The sequence below is a fragment of the Ornithorhynchus anatinus genome, chromosome 5 (assembly GCF_004115215.2).
Source record: "Ornithorhynchus anatinus isolate Pmale09 chromosome 5, mOrnAna1.pri.v4, whole genome shotgun sequence".
In the NCBI taxonomy this organism is placed as follows: domain Eukaryota; kingdom Metazoa; phylum Chordata; class Mammalia; order Monotremata; family Ornithorhynchidae; genus Ornithorhynchus; species Ornithorhynchus anatinus.
In genome coordinates this window covers 71,035,859-71,048,661 of record NC_041732.1, presented here as the reverse complement: position 1 = coordinate 71,048,661, position 12,803 = coordinate 71,035,859, and the positions used below count along the sequence as shown (strand labels likewise).

Below are 12,803 nucleotides of genomic sequence, written 5' to 3'. Positions count from 1 at the left end.
GGGATTAGAACCCATGATCTTCTGTCCCCCAGGCCCGAGCTCTATCCCCTATGCCATGCTGTTTCTCCCATCCATTTCTCCTCCATGGCACAGTCGTTTTGCACCCTTGCCATTTAGGGAACCTGGTGTCACCTTGGAGTTCCGGAATGCACAAGACTGAGAAGTAGCGGAGTGAAAAATAGTAACACAATATGGGGCAAGTTGACCGTTGGATGAAAACCTTTAAAAAATGACATAGTTCATGACAGGCAGCATACCCTAATAATAGTAATGCTGCTAATCACTGTGATACTTGTTAAGCAGACACTCTGTGCCAACCACTGTTCTAAGCACTGGGGTAGTTACACTATAATTAGATCGGGCAGAGTCCCGATCCCACACTGGGTTCACTGCTGAAGGGAAGAGGCGTTTAGTTCTCATTTTACGAAAGAGGAAACAGGCGCAGAGAAGTTAAGTGAATGGGCCAAGGTCACGTAACGGGATGAGAACCCAGATCTCATGGGGAGAGAGCTAAGATCTGAGATCCAGGAGTCTCAGTTCTGTCAGTGTTCTGTTGAGTGATCTTGGGCAAGTCACGGGACTTCTCTGGGCCTCAGTTTACTCCTCTGTCAAATAGGAATAATGTCTCCTCTCCCTTCCTTTTAGTCCGTGTCCCCCATGAGGGACAGGGACTGTGTCCACTCTGTCTTGCATTTTCCTCAGTGCTTAACATAGTGCTTTGGCCCACAGTAAGATGTTAATAAATAACGTTATCATTCATCTGTGTATATGTGTGTCTTATTTTAAAATCCATAACCAGATTCTCATTCGGCGTGAGAGAAAAACTGATTTTGTTGTTCCCAAAAGTAATATGATGTGTTGGGTCCCGAACAACGAGATGGAAAGCTGCTTCCATGAGTTATTGTCTTTTCAATACATCTTAACACAGAGCTGCAGGCTGCAAACATTGAGAGCTTTTTACCAACATTTAGTGATAAACTTTTGTCTCCAGTGAGTAAACAATTTGCTTCCTTTGCCACTTTTTTCAATTTCAACGAGAGTACATTGGAGCCCTCTTGCAAAAACATCTATTATGTCAAACCAAATAGTGGGGTTTTTTTCCCCCTGCTCTGTTCCTATATCAAATCTCCACTCTAAAAATACTGCTGTGAGGTGAATAAACAGGCACGCAGCCGTATGAAAAATACAAACACGCCATGAACTGCCATGGATTTTATTTTTGTGGGGGCCCAGGATTCAGTGAAAAGACCAAACATTGTGACATCTAGTTTGATTTCTGAACTGTTAGACAGACTAAGCTTTATGGTCCATGGACACTTGTACCATTTTTTTCTCCCGGTTTACTCTATTCCTGGATTATTGTCTATCAGTTTCAAAATGGAACAGGAATCCTGAGTGGTTTATAAATTAGGCCTCTATTGCAGCAGCACCCAAAAGGGTAGCTATATTTTTGGTGGTGTCAGAGTTTCTATTATAAACCCCATTTCTCAGAGGTTTATATCATGGCCATAAAAATTCACTGTGGACTGGAGTTCGGACTGTACCACGTGCCACTGCGGGGTGTCCCTTTCTAGGGCATCATGTGGCTGGGTTGTGCGTTCAGACTGTCTTGTCAGAAGTTAAGGTGATGCAGACACCCAGGATATGTATTTACGAATCCAAAAGTGCTTCTTATGAGGAGGCAGGGATGAATCTCTGCCCCAACTAGGCAGCTGTGGTCCGACCTGCTGCACGTGATTAATTTTTATGAGTTTGCTGGTCCACGGTGCCTTTGGGCGCTGATACAATGCAAGATGCTTAATTGAAGAGCTGAAGCTTCACTGTCCAGGGTGTGGGAAGACCGGGCCTCCCCCTTAGGCCCTGTTGGCCACGGACTTGGCAATCACACATGGCTGTGAATACCCCTTGAAGTCCTAGGTTATTTTCCGCATACACTTGCGGCTGGCAAAGCTCTCCAAATTGAGCTGGCGATCCTCTCGTCTGGGAGAAGTGTTCAGAAAACCCCTGTCGTATTTGGGAGGCGAGCACTTCTAGTATGCGCCTCTCCTCATCCGTTCTCTTCTCCTTGCTCCGGTCTTTGAAGAGATCGGAATAAAACGGATGCTAGGGAGAGGACTCCGAGGAAGCACCGTGCCGCTTTGGCCTACACATTCTCCAGTGACCCACTGAACAAACTCTCAGAAAATGACACGGTCGAGCTGTCTCTCCCCCTCACTCCTTGCCTCTGCTGCTCCTTGACTCTCTAGGACCATCCTTTGACCTTAATGTTTCTCTTGGGGTGGTGGTTTTTGGGGGGAAGACTATCCTGAGGCCCAGATGTGGCACCCCCTTAGCTGTGGCTGAGGTACCAGTCGGGAAAAAGAGTTTTCATTTTTTCATTCCTGCTCTGCTTCCAGTGTTTCCCCTAAACCTCTCCTGCAAAATAGGACCCGGTAAAAATCCTCTAAGTACCACAGTCCCAAGAATACATATGAAGTGGATTTCGGTTCACATGCCAGAGTGGATTGTATTCCGGATGGAGTAGATTTCTACTGCCTCTTTTTCTTATCCTCCCTGACTATCCAGGGTTTCTCATCTCTGGCCTAGCCTGGCCCTTATTCATGTTCCCAAGGGTAGAATCCTAGACACAACACCTATCACTACCTATAATGACGGTGTCACTCATGTTAATCTTACCCATATCCTCCTGAAGGTGAACTGGAGCTGTGAATCTTCTTATCAGTGCACCTGTGCTGTTATTAAATCCTGCCGGGGCCTTCCATTCCCCGTAACGAAGCTTTTCGGTGCTGGAGGTCTGATTTGATCCTCACTAGAAAAGATGGGGGATTCTCATCAGGTGACCTAGGTCAGTGAAGAAAGCGGGATTCCTTGGGTTTGAAATGATAGGCCCAGCAGGAACCTGACATATTAGGAACCACCTGAAATTAGAGAGGCAGAATGGTTAAGTTGAATGAGCGTGTCTTTGGGAATCAGTGTAGCAGCACGGCCTAGTGGAAGGAGCAAGGGCCTGAAAGTCAGAACGACCTGGATTCTCATCTCGGCTCTGCCACTTGTCTGCTGTGTGACCTTGGAGAAGCACTTCTCTGGGCTTCAGTTATCTCCTCTGTAAAATGGGGATTGAGATGGTGAGTCCCACATGAGACATGGACTGTGTCCAACCTGACTATCTCGCATCCACCCCAGGCTTAGCAATACCATTCTTAAGCAATAGCGCTTAAGAAATACCATTAAAAAAATCAGCAGACCTGGTTTCTAATCTTAGCTCTGCCCCTAGCCAGCTGTATGACTTCGAGCAAGACACCAATCCTCTCTGACCCTGCCTGTTTCCCCACCTGTCATTTGGGGATAAGATCCCCGTTCTCCCTTCCTCTTAGACTGTGAACTCTGTATGGAACAGGGTCTGCGTACAAACTGATTATACTGTATTATCCTGAAGTGGTGTGGCTCAGGGGAAAGAGACCAGGCCTGGGAGTTAGAGCGCCTGGATTCTAATCTCAGCTCCACCAGTTGTTTGCTGTGTTACTTTGAGTAAGTCACTCAACTTCTCTGTGCCTCTCGGTTCATCTGCAAAATGAAGATTTGATGCCTGTTCTTATCCCTACTTAGACCGTGAGCCCTGTGAGGGCCCTGATTATCTTGTTTCTAGTCCTGCCCATAGTACAGTGCTTAGTACTGGGGAGATGAGGCGGGTGAGGTTTAGTGAGCTCGGCTCATTGCTTTCCGGCCGACAGGGCTCGGACGTGAACTCCCCTCCTAATGCATTCAACACCAAGTCTCCCGACGGGCTTCAGAACGAGTGTTGATTTTGTAAGTCTCTGCCATCAAATATCAAATGCCAATATGATCATTATTATTGTCTATTCCAGTGCTTAACACCATGTTTAGCTTGTAGTAGAGTCTTAATAAATACCCTTATCATTATTATCAGGGGAAGGAGGACTATGAGAAGATCCTGGGAACGTGCAGGTTGGACACTTAGTTGGGAAACAGGTTGAAACGTGAAGCCGAGGCCAGAGCCGCAGCCCCAGTGGGTCAGGATTTGTGAGGTCGGGAGACTGACCTGGCTGGACTCAGCATCCTGCCTGCCGGGTGAGCTTAGAGGAGAACAGGATCCCCCACATTGCAGTGGGTCTCAGGCCTTGGGGATACTCATTTATGGAACGTAGTGCAAAGAGATGGAAATGTTTCATTAGCTGGCTGATTTGTCTTGGATCTGGAGGAGATCCTAAAGGAGTAAATTAAGAGAGAGACATCTGTTGCTTTCTGTCTTTGTTTTAGTGCTCAATCTGGTGCTAATCGCCGCCCTCCCTGACCTTCTCTATGTCCCCTCGTCCGAAATATTAGTCAGGTTTTGTTCACTAATGACTACGGCCCTGCACCTTCTGTCTGGCCTGGCTCCGAGATCACCCCCGTCATTGGGAAAGATGGGTCTCTGCCTCCGATTTCAGGGGCCTCCAGCCATCAGCGGACACAGCCGGTCCTAGGGAGGGTTGGGCAGCAGCTAAGAATAAATTTCCCATCTCCGATCTGAACTCTGGTCTCTGCCATCCTGCCACAAACCCCCTTCCCATTCCTCCTAGGGGCTCCCCGGAGTCCTGTAAAAACCCAGAAAATGGATGAGTTTGATTATTTTCAGAACGTTGATTATTCGAAAGCAAATGAGATGTCAGGGGATATTTTGCCGCCCCTGAAATATAACAGGAGAGAGCTGTGAGCTCGCTTGTAAGTGCCTCTCTCCTTTCCTCTCTGGGGGAAGACCTGAAGGTCAGCTGTAAGGGCTTTAGGAGGAGATGGTTCCGTGGAGCTCGAGTCTCTACTGTTAAACTAGTTAAAACTCTTATTTATGTTCCCAAGTAGGTAGAAGTGGAAATTCATTTTTTCAGTATTCATTCCGCTACCCAAACATTCCTGTCCCAACTTTTTATGACCCTGAATGACAGACCCACCATCGATTTGCTGCCCAGGTCTACCAGGAGATGAGCTGCCCCTCCTCAGAAAAATAGGATTCTTGTCTTCCCCCTTTTTCCCCCCTTAAATGGTGCTTGTTAAGCACTTACTATATGTCAGGCACTGGCATAGAAGATAATAAGGCTGGGCGTAGTCCCTGTCCCAAATGGGGTTCCCAAACTAAGTTGAAGGGTGGAGGATTTAATCCCCCTTTTATAGATGAGAAAACTGAGGTACAGAAAAGTTAAGTATCTTGCCCGAGGTCACTCAGTAGGCACGTGGTGGAGCAGGGATTAGAACCCAGGTCCTCTGACTCCCAGGCCCGGCTCTTTACCTGTTCTTAAAATGATGAGATTTTCCCTTCACGTGAGATCCTTGCCACGGACAGAAATGGGGCAAAAATTGTAGAGGGTCGAAAAGATGACAGAGATGATTGGTGTTGTCATAGCAACCGAATTTAAACAGTTGACACGGAGCTGAGCGGAGCAGTTTATATAGCGGATCTTGCTCGTTTTCCAAATTTTTTACGGTGCGAATGAATGCAGGTGACGTGGAGGAGTTTCCTGGCCCCTTCCGACTGCGGCTTGGCAAGCAGGGTCTCGCCTACTGGGGAGATGAGGCGGGTGAGGTTTAGTGAGCTCGGCTCATTGCTTTCCGGCCGACAGGGCTCGGACGTGAACTCCCCTCCTAATGCATTCAACACCAAGTCTCCCGACGGGCTTCAGAACGAGTGTTGATTTTGTAAGTCTCTGCCATTTAACACAAAGTTGCAGGCATAGCCACAGAGGAGTTTTGTTCGGCACCGAAAACACTTGCTCAAATTAATGACCAAAAATGTCAGATGTGTCCACAGCTAATTATTCATTAGATGCATAATTAGTGTGGGATGATCATGACATTTTAATGTTATTAATTTTTATACTGTAATAGGAATTAGATTGCTCTGCAGTCACAGAACCTCTAGTTTGAGGTCTGGGTGAGAAAGGCCTGGTATTTAGGGGGCAAGAGCCATCAGAATGGATTTGTTGGCTTTAACTCCTGACCTCTGCCGATGTCCAGGGTTGGGCCTAGTCGAGTTTCCGGAGAGCTCACCTAGGCCCATGGGGGTCAATCCTGACAGACGAAGTGGGGGGAAGGGGATTGAATGAATATAGAGCCGGCGCATGTGGAGACTACTGAGACACTTACTTTCCCACAACCCCGTCAGCCGGGCGAGCTCAGAATGAGAGCTCTGGAGGAACATCGAGAAGCAGCGTGGCTCTGTGGAAAGAGCATGGGCTTTGGAGTCAGGGCTCATGAGTTCGAATCCCAGCTCTGCCACTTGTCGGCTGTGTGACTGTGGGCAAGTCACTTAACTTCTCTGTGCCTCAGTTCCCTCATCTGTAAAATGGGGATTAAGACTGTGAGCCCCACGTGGGACAACCTGATTCCCCTATGTCTACCCCAGCGCTTAGAACAGTGCTCGGCACATAGTAAGCGCTTAACAAATACCAAAAAAAAAAAAAAAAAAATCCAAATTTAGGATGGTGGATTTAGAGCATCCCATGGTATTGGCAACCTGAAGGTGAGAAAGCTCAGGAAGGATTTACAAACGGGTGTTTGGCTGTCTGAAAGGTGCAGGGAGAAAGCCGCCGAAGTCCACTCAGGGTGCAAGAGGGAATATGTATCAACTGCAGCAGAAGGGATTGGCAGACAACAATAGACAGAACTTTCTAGGCTTCTGATCCGGACCCTGAAACCACACATTCAGCCTTTCATGGTCGGAATAAAGATCCTCCCGGCCTGGTATTCTGTCTCCCCTCAGTAAGACTGGGGACCCACAAGGAGGGAGAGGGTGGAGCTTCTCAAGCTTTACAAAAAAAGGACAGACATCTGTGATTCTGAGACAATTTTGAATTCTAGAATTCTGAATTCCCCAAGGGAGAGCAGAAAGCAGCAGAGAAACGGTGTCTTTGGGTCCACAAGAAAATACTTCTGGCCCTTTACTCCCAGAGAAGCAGAGGGGGATTAACAAGAAGGCTCCGTCTCCAGCTCCCTCCAGATTGTTCTCCCTTAAATAGAAAGATTCAAACTCCATTACTCTTTGTCTCCTACTCTTTGGAAGCCAAATGTTGTTACAAAAATTCATGAAAAAACGAGCGTCCCATTGGCTTCAGAGAGCGGTGAGAATACAAATCTCTTTTCTGGTATTGTGTTCGGCAAAACACTCATTAAATGTAGGAGAAAAACAGCCAGTGATCTCCCTGCCTGCGCTGGGGCAGCCGAGATGCGTTGGTGCCTGTGAAAGGAGCCTTGACTGTCTCAGAGCAACGAGTCAGACTAGATTTCAATTTCAGTTCTCCCCTTTACTGTTTGATCATCTTGAACTCCAGTACCTACATAGGAGACTACCTTGATAGAAATCAGGGAGGGGGTTTTGGGTGAGATTTTTTGTTTCTCCCTCTTAAGCCCATCAGCAGCTTCAGACAAGCCTTGCTCTAAACGAAAAAAAGAAAATGAAGAAAAAATGTTAATATGTAATTAAAGTTGAGATAATAAACAGATGCTTTAATTAAAAGTCTCCTCAAATCATCAAAAGCTCATTTAGAAGGTGATATGCCAGAGGTGTTCCGACGGCGTTTAGCTCTGTGGAAGTGAGGAGGGTGCACAGCAGGGTGACATCCAGATTTAGTTTGGCATTGCACCGTAATCAAAAAAGTCATCAGGACGGGGTTGCCTCTTGTTGGAATAGGACCAGGGTCGGGGGCTGGGTATCATTGGGAAGCACAGAGAAGACCAAAAAAAAAGGCCAATTTCTGCCGCTTTGAATGCATGGGACAACCGGATGGATGGATGGATGGATGGATGGATGGATGGATGGATGGATGGATGGATGGATGGATGGATGGATGGATGGCACTCTGGGGGCGCCCACACCTGGAATTCTGGGTGCTGTCCTGATCGCTCCATTTGAGGAAGGACATACTGGAGCTGGAGAAGGCATAGTGGATAGAGCACAGTCATGGGAGTCGGAAGGTCATGTGTCCTAATCCCGGCTCCGCCACTTGTCTGCTGTGTGACCTTGGGCAAGCTACTTCACTTCTCTGGGCCTCAGTTACCTCATCTGTAAAATGGGGATTGAAACTGGGAGCCCCATGTGGGACAGGGACTGTGTCCAACCTGATTTGCTTGGATCCACTCCAGTGCTCAGTACAATGCCTGGCACATAGTAAGTGCTTAACAAATACCATTATGATTATTATTAATTATTATAGAGAGAAGGGGCAACCAAGTTGTCAGGGGAAATGGCGACGCTTACATGAGAGAAACCCTGCGCACGCTTCCCCTCTGCAAATCCCCCAAGCCATGTCACTCTCTCCTTCAGAATTCTCAAAAAAACCCCACTCCTTCCAAATGTTATTTCCTTACTGATTCTCCCCTCCTCGATCAGGTTAACGTCTCTAGCCAAGCTCTGCCACCTGTCTGCTGTGTGACCTTGGGCAACTCACCTTAAGCCTCTCTGTGCCTCAGTTCTGTCATCTGCGAAAGAGGAATTCAGTCCCTCTTCTCTCTCCTATTCAGCGTGTGAGCCTCATGTGGAACCTGATTATTTCATATCTACCCCAGTGCTTAATACAGTGAAAGCAGCGTGGCTCACGGGAAAGAGCCTGGGCTTCGGAGTCAGAGGTCATGGGTTCGACTCTGTCGCTTGTCAGCTGTGTGACTGTGGGCAAGTCACTTCACTTCTCTGTGCCTCAGTTACCTCATCTGTAAAATGCGGATTAACTGTGACCCTCACGTGGGAAAAACCTGATTCCCCTCTCTCTACCCCAGTGCTTAGAACAGTGCTCTGCACATAGTAAGCGCTTAACAAATACCAACATTATTATTACAGTGTTTAACGAAGAATAAGCACTTAACAAATACCACAGCGATTATTATGATTCCCTCTTGTAATCATTTTTTTGTTTTCATTGTCGTTACTAGTTGTAGCAATAGTTTGTACCTGATCTGTAGCTTCCTCTTTCCTCTGTTAGACTGTTCGCTTTTCAAAGACTGGGACCCTGTGTCTTCTTTTTTTTTTTTTTTTTTTGTATCATTGTAGTTCTCCCCCACCTAGCCCAATGTTTTGTTTGCATTAGTGCCTCGATAATCAATGAATCAATTTACCGGGAGCTTACTGTGTCAAGAGCACGTATCAAGCACTTGGGAGAGTACACTCTAATAGAGTTGGTAAATATCATCTCTGCCCACAAGGAGCTTGATAAATATTGATGATGATGGTGGTGGTGAGGATGAATACCCTAGAAAGAGATGAATAAGTATCTGAGAAGACAGAGATGAGTAGGAGATATGATTGAGATCTGCAGAATTATGGAAAGTGTAGGCAGGGTCAGCATGGAGTTGTTCTTCACCTAATCCAACTTTAATGCCTGAAGGTGATAGCTTCGGAACAAACAAAACGAAACACTTCTTCACCCAGTGAGAGCTAAACATACAGAATTCAGTCCCTCAAGGAGTTGTGCCGAAAGAACGTGTAAGTGGATTTCGGTAGGGATTGGATAAATTCACAGACAAGAACACTGGAATGGATTATTAGAGGTAATGCTAGGGATATTAGAGAAAAGGCTAGGAATTCCATGGGTTTCAGCTTCAGGCCTGATAAAACAGAAATGTGATGGGTTAAATAGAAGCCCAGTCTATGAGGCCATGATGGGTTACTAAAGGTAAAGCTTGGGGATTTTCATTGAAACATCTGAAACAGTGAGAGAGGAAACTGTGGAAATGAGAAGGAGCATGGTCTAGTGGCAAGAGCGTGGGCCTGGAAGTCAAAGGACCTGGGTTCTGTTCCCACCTCCGCCATTTGTCTGCCCTGTGTCCTGGGGCAAATCACTTAATTTGTCTGTGCCTCAGTTCCCTCATCGGCAAAATGGGAATTCAATACCTGTTCTTCCTCCTACACAGACAGTGATCCCCTTGTAAGACTTGATTGTCTTGTATCCACCCAAGGGGTCGACACTTAATAAGTACTTAACAAATGCCTCACTTTTTATTAGTATGACAAGGAGGCTCGCCAATCCACTGATCCTTCAGGTCCGATAGAGCACAGGCTTGGGAGTCAGAGGTCGTGGGTTCTAATGCCGGCTCTGCCACTCGTCTCCTGTGTGACCTTGGACAAGTCACTTAACTTCTCTGTGCCTTAGTTCCCTCATCTGTAAAATGGGGATGAAGTCTGTGAGCCCCACGTGGGACAACCTGATTACCCTGTATCTCCCCCAGCGCTTAGAACAGTGCTCTGCACATCGAGAAGCAGCGTGGCTCATTGGAAAGAACCCGGGCTTGGGAGTCAGAGGTCATGGGTTCGAATCCCCACTCTGCCACTCGTCAGCTGTGTGACTGTGGGCAAGTCACTTAACTTCTCTGTGCCCCAGTTCCCTCCTCTGTAAAATGGGGATTAGGACTGTGAGCCTCACATGGGACAACCTGATTCCCCTGTATCTACCCCAGCGCTTAGAACAGTGCTCTGCACATAGTAAGCGCTTAACAAATACCACCATCATCATTGTTATTATTATCAGAAACAATCCTGGACTTAATGAACAAATCAATCAATTGATATGGTATTAATTGAGCACTTACTCTGTGCAGACTACTGTATTAAGCACTTGAGAAAATACAATGCATCCGAGTTGGTAGACACGCGCCCTGCCCACAAAGAGCTTACAGCCTAGAAGGGGAAAACATCTGTCAGGCCCAATAATGGAGCTTCTCATCATCAGCATCATCAACGGTATTTAGTGAGTGCTTGCTATGTGCAGAGTACTATACTGAGCGTTTGGGAAACTACAACACAACAGAGTTGGCAGACACATTCTCTGGCGAGCACTCAGTCTACAGAGAGGTCTTCTCTGTTCTTATGTCTGAGTTTCAGGTTTTAATCAGGCTTCCTCCCTCATGGAACTTTCACTTCCTGAAGATTTGATGTATGATTCCTTTCTTGGAATCCACACCTTGATTTAGAAGTTGGGTGGGTTCACCCAATATCCCCACGTGGGACAACTTGATGACCCTGTATCTACCCCAGCGCTTAGAACAGTGCTCTGCACATAGAGAAGCAGCGTGGCTCGGTGGAAAGAGCCCGGGCTTGGGAGTTCGAATCCCCGCTCCACCACCTGTCAGCTGTGTGACTGTGGGCAAGTCACTTCACTTCTCTGGGCCTCAGTTGCCTCATCTGTAGAATGGGGATTAACTGTGAGCCTCGCGTGGGACAGCCTGATGACCCTGTATCTACCCCAGTGCTTAGAACAGTGCTCTGCACATAGTAAGCGCCTAAATACCAACATTATTATCATCCCTGGGATGAAGGGTGGCCTTTTTTTCAGCAGAAAGTGTCCGGTCTACTTCTGGCTAAGCTAGGCCCGAGAAGGCAGGGCTCATCTAGGGAAACAACATGGTTTAGTGGATAGAGCACATCTTAGGAGTCAGAAGGACCTGGGTTCTTATTCTGGCTTCGTCACATGTCCTTCGTGTAACATTGGGCAAGTCGCTTTTCTGTGCCTCAGTTACCTCATCTGTAAAATGGGGATTAAGACTGTGAGTCCCATGAGGAATATGGATTGTGTCCAACCTGATTAGCTTATATCTACCCCCCAGAGCTTAGTTCGGTGCCTGGCGCCTGGTAAGTGCTTAACAGATATCATTAAAGAAAATTGTTCAACCGAATTGACCATCCCCACTTGAAGAGCAGTTGGTAGGAGGGAAATCCACAGCTTCCTTCCTTTTCTGCTAATTCTGTTATACTGTACTCCCCCAAGCTCTTAGTACACTGTTCCACACATAGTAAGCACTGAATAAATAGGATTGGTTGATTGATTTTCCTGTCCTCCATTTTGGAAGCATATCCTCTACTGAGAGCCCAGCAAGGGTGCAAACACCAGAAGGTAAATTCCATCTGGGGCAGATCAGATCTGCATCTATCAATGGTCATTCAACAAAATGGATAGGCATTTGATAGAACACATTGAGTGCTGTCTTTCATTCATTCAGTCGTACTTATTGAGCGCTTACTGTGTGCAAAGCGCTGTTCTCAGCGCTTTATGTGCTCCCTGTGTGCAGAGCCCTAACTGTGGGGATCGCCAGGGGCAGAGTCAAAGATGATCTTTGTCCTTGAGGAATTTAGAATCTAATGGAGGACAGGATGAATTCGGATATTCTGGGATGGAAGGGTCAGTCCCCTGGGATTTTTGCTCCTTAACAGAATTACGGTTGTGATTGAGAGACAATTGATATCTCCCGAGAGTGCTGCCGGTCCAAAGAGAGAGCCCAGAAATACAATCCTGACTTGGAATCCTGTGCCTGCTAAGGTGTGAGGAGCAGCAGCTCTTTGCAAAGCCATGTGTCCCGTGAGTTTTAACGAGCTTTTATTCCAACCCTCCTCCTTCCTCGCTTTCTTCCTCCCACCAGCCGTCAGTGCAAGGGATGTTCTGGGTTTTCCAGCTTCGGGTGTTAGGGAGAAGCTCAGCCTACCTCCCAGTACGGGAGAATGAAACACTACAAATATTTGGGACAAACTTGCTTATATCTTGGGTACTCCGTGCCAGGGAAGCAGGGTCCAAGTCCCAGGACTCAGGAGCGCCCTTCTACCGTGCTTTCAAACCCTTTTCTAAATGAAGAGATAGAGAGGCGGGAGAAGACCAGTCCTGGCACCTCCATTAGAGTGACAGTTACTTCGGAGCGAAGGCACATCCACGGCGTTCTGTTGGCTGGGCGACGGGCTACTGTCCGGCTTTGTCTGCCAGACCACTGGGAAGAGATGCAGGTTTGCAATGGCTTCGGCCAAGAGGCTCTCCTCTATAAGGTTCTGTTGAAATGGGGCC

General features: G+C 47.1%; 1 protein-coding gene across 7 annotated transcripts in view; it reads left to right on the top strand.

Annotated features, from left to right (window-relative positions):
- The window catches only part of CAMTA1 (calmodulin binding transcription activator 1), a 1,175,303-nt gene that overhangs the window by 785,747 nt on the left and 376,753 nt on the right, over window positions 1–12,803 (top strand). The gene's annotated exons all lie outside the window — the stretch shown is intronic.